The sequence below is a fragment of the Melanotaenia boesemani genome, chromosome 19 (assembly GCF_017639745.1).
Source record: "Melanotaenia boesemani isolate fMelBoe1 chromosome 19, fMelBoe1.pri, whole genome shotgun sequence".
Lineage (NCBI taxonomy): Eukaryota > Metazoa > Chordata > Actinopteri > Atheriniformes > Melanotaeniidae > Melanotaenia > Melanotaenia boesemani.
In genome coordinates this window covers 26192251-26199526 of record NC_055700.1, presented here as the reverse complement: position 1 = coordinate 26199526, position 7276 = coordinate 26192251, and positions in this window count along the sequence as shown.

Below are 7276 nucleotides of genomic sequence, written 5' to 3'. Positions count from 1 at the left end.
TGTCGCTCCGTTTCCTCGAGGGGTGGAGGTTTGACGCTCGAGCTGCTTTCAGGGACTCAACAGAGAGTCGGATTTCTGAACTCTCGGCGCTTCATACAGGTTTTATGTTGTCATACATTCTTCACTCCTCTGCAAATGCTGTTCATTATGTTTAGCATCTTATAAAACATTATTTTTGTTACTTAACCCTTTAACTGTTACTAAGTCTACTCTGGTAGAGCAAAAATTACATTGATTGTAATAAATCTTGTTGAACAAAATATGGAAATAAACCTTTCTGAACCATCTCTACCGTCTTGGTAAAGCCAAAAGTAAGTGCTTGTTGAGCCATTATTATTACACGTTTTGAGAATTTAGCTAATGTTACTGTAGTTAGTTAGAATTCTTTATTTTGAACAAAAAAACAAAACATAAAAAAACATCATTGTAATAAAAGAAAAGTATCACATTGATACGATAATGATCAACAAAAGGAGGAAGTAAATGCTTATCTAATCCTACCTTGGGCCGTTTGCTGCATGTCATTCTCTGTGCTCTCTGATCCCCTTTCCTGTCAAACTATTGTCAATTAAAGGCCACTAGAGTACAAAATCTTATCATTGGAAAATCCAAACATTTTTTCATTGTGTTTTTCCTTGTGGGAACATTCAAGGGTTAAACTTTGTAGTGTTTCAACAAACGGAAAAATACAGATATACATGGACAGTTTGTACCAACACATGCGGTGAAGAAAAACTAATTAATCTACATCAACATATACACAGTAAACAGAATAAATAAAATGGTGAAGACAAATGGTGTTTTAGGAGGATGTGTAGGATGTAAAGCAGATATTTTGGATAAAATAAATTCTACTTTCATGGCTTGAAACGTGTATGTCTGTAGTCAAAATATGAAAATATGGACCAGTTTAAAATCCCAAATCTATGAAAATTTAGACTCTGCGTAAAATGTAAATAAAAATCAATCATTTGCTGATCTCATAAACTCATATTTTATTCCCAATAAAACATAAATAAGCTTAAAGCACTAAGAGCTGTCCGATTGTAGTTCAGAATGAATTTGTTAAACTTTAAGCAGCATAAATGTTCATTACATAAAACACACCCCTAAACAAGGTTTAGAAATGGTAAAGTAATTATTTTAAAGGTTTCATTACCATATTTGTGATGAAATGCTTTTTTTCTATAAAAATTAATGCTTTCTTCTATAAATTTTCAAGCAACGACAGAAAAAATTTAGGAAGCTGAAAATTCTCGCAGCATTTGAAGGCACCACGCTATGAGCGTGGCGGACACACATTTACCCAACCTTTAAAAGACACGTCTTCTGGGTCCTAAAGCCGCAAGCTTTCGTCCTCATTCACACCCTCAACAGGTGGAAACACAACCGGCTGTTTTCATTCTTTTCATGAATAATTACAAACTGAGACAATAAATAAATAAATGAATAAATAAACGAACATGTTTGGAGCAGCTGTTAATGACGCAGCATGTTAATGTTAATGACCCCCGCTAGTGATGCAGCACATTTCAACATCCACTGAGTCTAATTTAAATGGAAACAGATTACAACATCAAAAACAACGAAATGACAATATGAGCAACATATGAACCAGAGAAAAAGGTCTGAAGAGTAAGAGTTAGTAAACACCTTCATTTCCTGTAACTACTTAAAAGTAATAAAACACATTAAAGGAAATAATTGTTGACTTGTTGTCACAGACAGTTGCTGGGAAACCACACCAAGACCTGTTGTTTTTGGAAAGAAAGGGCAACATTTCCAAATCATTAGTAACAGAATATCAGCCTCTCTTTGTTTTGTGTAAGGGACATTTACAAAAGTCAAACACAATAAATGAAGTGAAAGTGAATGTCAGAGCTTTCATATTATGTAGTAGAAGTGGTAAAGTTAAAGTAAAGTGGAACCTTTGTGGGAAGCTGAAGCCTATCCCAACAATTAGCAGGTGAGAGGCAGGTACACCTGGACAGGTTACTAGTCCATCACAGAGAGACAAACAACCACCGTTTGGTTTGACTTGCCTTCAAACTGCACTTAACTCAGGTGGACCCAACTGCATGGACAACGCCACATAGTGAAAACAATTGTTCTCCAGGGGGTGATCCCACTGATCAATAATTAAAAAGCAGAAAGAAGAAGAAAACCGGGTTCCTTGATTGGCCCTGACCAGACGAAGAAATCTTTCTGCTTTTGCCGACTCCAAAGGAGCCAAACATGCAGTCTTGGGCAGAATCCTGCATAGGTTCGGGTACCGACAGGTAACCTGCAAAAATGCTGTTTTGCAGGGGTGATTTACATAGATTAAATATCACGACTGCGACTGACTGAAGACCTGTCCAGGTGTACTCTGCCTTTCACCTGCTGAATGCAGGGTTGGGCTCCTTAATGAACGAAGTGTTGTAGATAATGGATGGATGGATAAATATCATGAGTACAGATACAGGCGGATATTTTAATGCAGGCGTGTGACAGAAGGATGTTTTTTCCACCTTTTCTCTCCTATTTTTGAGGAGAAGAAAAATGTTGGGGTCACCTTCATTGTGAAGCCCTGCAAGAGTATTTCCAACCTTTGTGTTTATTGTGAAGAATTTTCTCGCCATCCTGGAGTCCAGTTCAACCAGTTAGAGAGATTGTTCCACTGCTAGTTATGTGATTCAGGAATGGAGAACACAGCTAAAACCAGGGATGATGGATGATATCTTGTTTATGCAGCAATCTCCCAATCAAAAGAATGAAGCCTTCTAGTGGCAACATGACAGACTATAGGGAGGCAGCCTCGTGGTTCAGTGCAATATGCAAGTAAAAACATGTTAGAAGTAAGTTCTGCTTTAAATAAACCTTCAAATATATTTACTGTGTTATCTTTTCCTTTTTTATTGTAAATGAAAATGATGATGAAAAAACAGCATCACATTAAAAATATGAACAAATAAAGAAAAGTAAAGTAAAAGGACGAGGGGTGTAATGTGTTAATGTGCAGGCTGGGGGTCGGGTCGCGAGTTAGACATCAGCGGGTCGTTTTTGGTCATCCTAACGGACTCTGGTCTTGAGGTTTCTAATTTTACTGTTTACTGTTAACACGCTGTTGGCTTTGTTTTTCCTTCTAACCAAATAATACTCTGCATCACTTCCTTCTTCTTCTTCTTGATGAGTTATTGCGGTTGGCATATGGCACTTTCCTTTTGGTCCACTGGGCTTTTGCAAGTGAACCTAGACCCCCAGACCAGAGATCTCTTCTTTGGTTTGCGGTTGGTGTTCACACTGAGCCAAACGAATTGTTCTATCGGTGGAAGCGGACCAAGGCCCGTTTAAATCAGCCTTTATGATTTGAATCCTGGCAGCTCTGGACGGGAGAAATAGCTTGTAGCCGAACGTGGAAGAATTCAGTGAAAGTTTTAAAAGAAATCTAATCAACCCAAGACAGCTATGCAGCTCCATATTTAGCTGTTATGTACTAGAAACCGAAGATGTCCTTCATTATCCAGCAGAGTTTTCTTCTTCGTTGTAAATCTCATTTTTTCCAGCTGTAATTTTTGTGGCAGCGCCGCCTCTGGCGGAGAGTGGAACTCGTTATTTAAAAGGTCCAATACGTTTGAGTAGTGCAGTGTGAACGCAGTCTCAGTCCGGAGGAATATTGCACCCCCAAACTGAACTGAGTCCCCAATCAGCCCGAGTTTAGCGGACTATCCTGGTGTGAATGCACCCAGGACTGGATAGTTTTTACACACTGTTTCTGCATTTTGATGCAGTATTTTTTTTAATAATGACAGTAATATGTTGTGTTTTGCTTCTGAAATATTTACCTGCTTTTTCAGAGGTGGTCACAGAATGAATTATGTAAATTATTAGTGATTAGATGGTAGGTATGTATTTGAACCAGATTTCACATTGCTGAAGATGTTTTTTGGTCAGTTATGATTTTTAGAAAAAATAAAGCATCTTTTTGACATCCTGACTATTTCATACAGAAATTCCTTCATATATCAACCTACTCTTGAATGTTTTGCTTATAATTTACCGGCAGAAGAATCGAGTCAGAGTAGAACAGGTAGAACTCTCTGCTATAAATTCAACTTGAAATCACACTGAACTTTAGTTAATCCTTCAATCAATTCTTATTGGTTCCTGTTTTTGTCGTCATGGAAACTACACATCACTGCAAACAGGTGCGGTGCCAGAGGTATATTCTTTGTTTAATACCTGTTATACAAGGCTGTAGTAACTAAAGATGACTTGGTGCACGTGTGTTGTATGTGTATTATGCGGATTTGATGTAAGCATTCTTAATTGAATTTAATTCATATGCATCAGTTGTGTGTGTGTGTGCATGACATTGTAAATGTGCAGAAGTAGCCGTGTGCAGGCTAAAACTTTTATCACTGCATAGTGTTGCCATGGAGACATGAAAGTGAAATTGGCGTGTCATGTTCCCCTTTTTAATTAGTAGGGAAATATGGAGACTGCTGGAACCAGGCCAGTGCTAAAGAGAAAAAGAGGCTGAGTCAGATATGAGCCGGAACAACTGTAAATGTGGATGAAAAGACAACAGACTCAACTTTAATTCACAACATCAGTTCCAGAGCCGGCTCTAGCCACTTTGGTGCCCTGGGCAAGATCATGGTTAGCCGCAAACGAACAAGCAAGAGACGCAGCAAAGGTGAGCCCAGGTAAATCAAAGGAAGAGTTTTTAAACTGGAACCACAGACTTTTCTCTCAGAGAAAAAAAAACATGAGAAATGTTTACGATGACGAGAAGAGTTTCTTCATGCTGGCTGTTATTACATGAAGCAGCTCTACTGAGACAAACCGACATCCAGCAGCCTGAGCTTAGAGTCCATGATTTTCTCTTTAGTATTTTATTCCTTTAAATTTCATTTCATTTGTTAGATCTAATGTTCACTTTTATTATGAAGAACTAAACGTGCTCAGGTCCTTTGAAAAGGAACATATTTTACCTGTTTTATTTTTAAAAAGTAGTGGAATAATTACTTTCCAGAGTCATTATTTATTTTTATATGATGGAAGTCAGTTCTGAATTTTAGGAATTTACTTATTCCAGACTCTTAGTCATTTTTCTACAACACTCAACTGGGATGAATAAAGTAAAATATGTTGTCATCATTATCATGTTGTTCATAAAGTCGTGCTGTGTAACCTTCCGACCTCATAACTCAGCGTTTCTTACTCATTTGATGAGGCACTGACATTTATAATGCACATTTCTGGAGCCATCGCAGCCCAGCAGCATCACTATGCTGAGAAACTGCACCTCACACCCGTTTTTCCAGGACGTCGCGTGACTTTACAGCCGAGTTTTGTTTTACACACTGACTCACCGTGTAGTGGGACATGTACACCACCTCAAAAATAATCACAGATCCATCCTGGCCACCTCAATGAAACATTTCTGGCTCCACCATTGCTTAGGAGCGCACTACCTCAAGTTTCTCATATGAGGGTTGCGTCAGAAAGACTTTGTGGGACAAAAATGGAAATTTGGAAAAAGGGCGCCACCTGGTGGTAAAACACTGACTTTACATAAATGCTTTACCACATGAAGCACTGACGTGAAACCAAAAATTTGCAATTTGACCTTATGATTTGCTCCATGGCTGACATGTTTCAGGAGAAATGTTAGTCGGTATGAAGTAAAACTTTAATGAGTGAGTTATTTACTCAACAAATCTTTAATAATCAGCGAGTCTGGAAAAGATAATGAAGTTATCGTGTCCTGCTGTGATAAAAAACTTAAATCAAAACCTTACTTTGCTAATTCAGTGTAGTACTTGTCATAAATAGTAAAATAACTACGTTTTCTTACCACAAAACATCATTTTTGTTCATCATTTTGAACACATAAAATAATAATTTTGTTTCTAAACAAAATCCTGTTAAAGTACCCTCCAGATAATCGACATGACAAAGCTGCTAAAAATGTAGTAACATTACAGCATCAATAGTCGGTTAATCCACTGACGCCTGGTGTCACAGATTTGTGACAAACCACTTCTGGCCTTTGTTTAGCAAAGCATGTCAGGACTTCATGAAACATCAGTCTAATGGCCAAGCAACAAAATTTAGAATTTAATTTTTTAAGATCGTTTAAATTGTTTTTGTTTTTTTTTTGTTTGTTTGTTTTTCATTTTTCTCATTTTCAATTTCTCCTTATTGGAATAAAAAATTGTTTAAAGATAGCCTGTTACTGGTAGAGATATTGCGGTTCTGTTTGCAAATGATCCTTCATATATAGCAGATTTTATTAGACAGTCGCAGGTTTTCAGCAACATGTTCAAGATTTCATTTAATACATTTTCACGACTGTCTCTAATGTAGGACCTGAAATGCATAACGCTGCTGTCAGGCGCAAACCTCCTACGTCCAAAACTGTTATTTTTCAAGAAATGAATAAAACTGTCTGGTTTTTGTAATAATTGGACATAATGTCACCAATCTTGGAATTATGTTTTACATTATATATCTTTGGTTAAATATTTGTAAAACTACAGACATGAAGGATGACCAATAGCACTGATTTATGAAGGAAAAAAAAAATCACGAATTTTGGACATTGGAGGTTTGTGCCCGACAGCAATGATAAGCAGAGTAGTGGTTACAGAGGTGGGCTTGAGTCTGCACCTGGGTTCAGGTCCCCAGGCTTGCAATAGGCCCTTAACCTGCTCCTGGTACCAGAAAAATGGCAACCCATTTTTCTTAATTAAACTAGTTTTGGGTTCAAATCTAAGGACTAATTTTGGTGTGTTTCCCAAGATATATACTGACAAATAAAGATTTCTTCTTCTAGACAATCCTCCCGACAAGACTTCACATCCTCAAAGGGACCTGCAGCCTCAAGAGGACTACTGTGTCCCATAATGCACCTACATGAGGCTTTTTATACACACTTTGTAGTAGCCTTAAGGGGTAAGATTAGGGTTAGGTAAATGTAAATGTAAAAGATAAACTGTAAAGGGGGAAAAAAAAGAAAAACTGTGATTATATTAGCTTCCTTGAAACAGAAAACCAAACATGCCTCCTTACTGAGGAGGTGTGGGCATAGTTATTGCTCCCCAACTTGGAACCTGAATGTTGCGGTTTACCTCAGTGGACGAGAGGGTAGCCTCCCTCCAACTTTTGGTTGGGGGGACGGGTCCTGAGTGTTGTTTGTGCTTATGCACCAAAGAGCTGTTCAGAGTACCACCCTTTTTGGAGTCTTTGGATGGGGTGTTGGAGAGCACTCCTTCCGGGTACTCCCCCG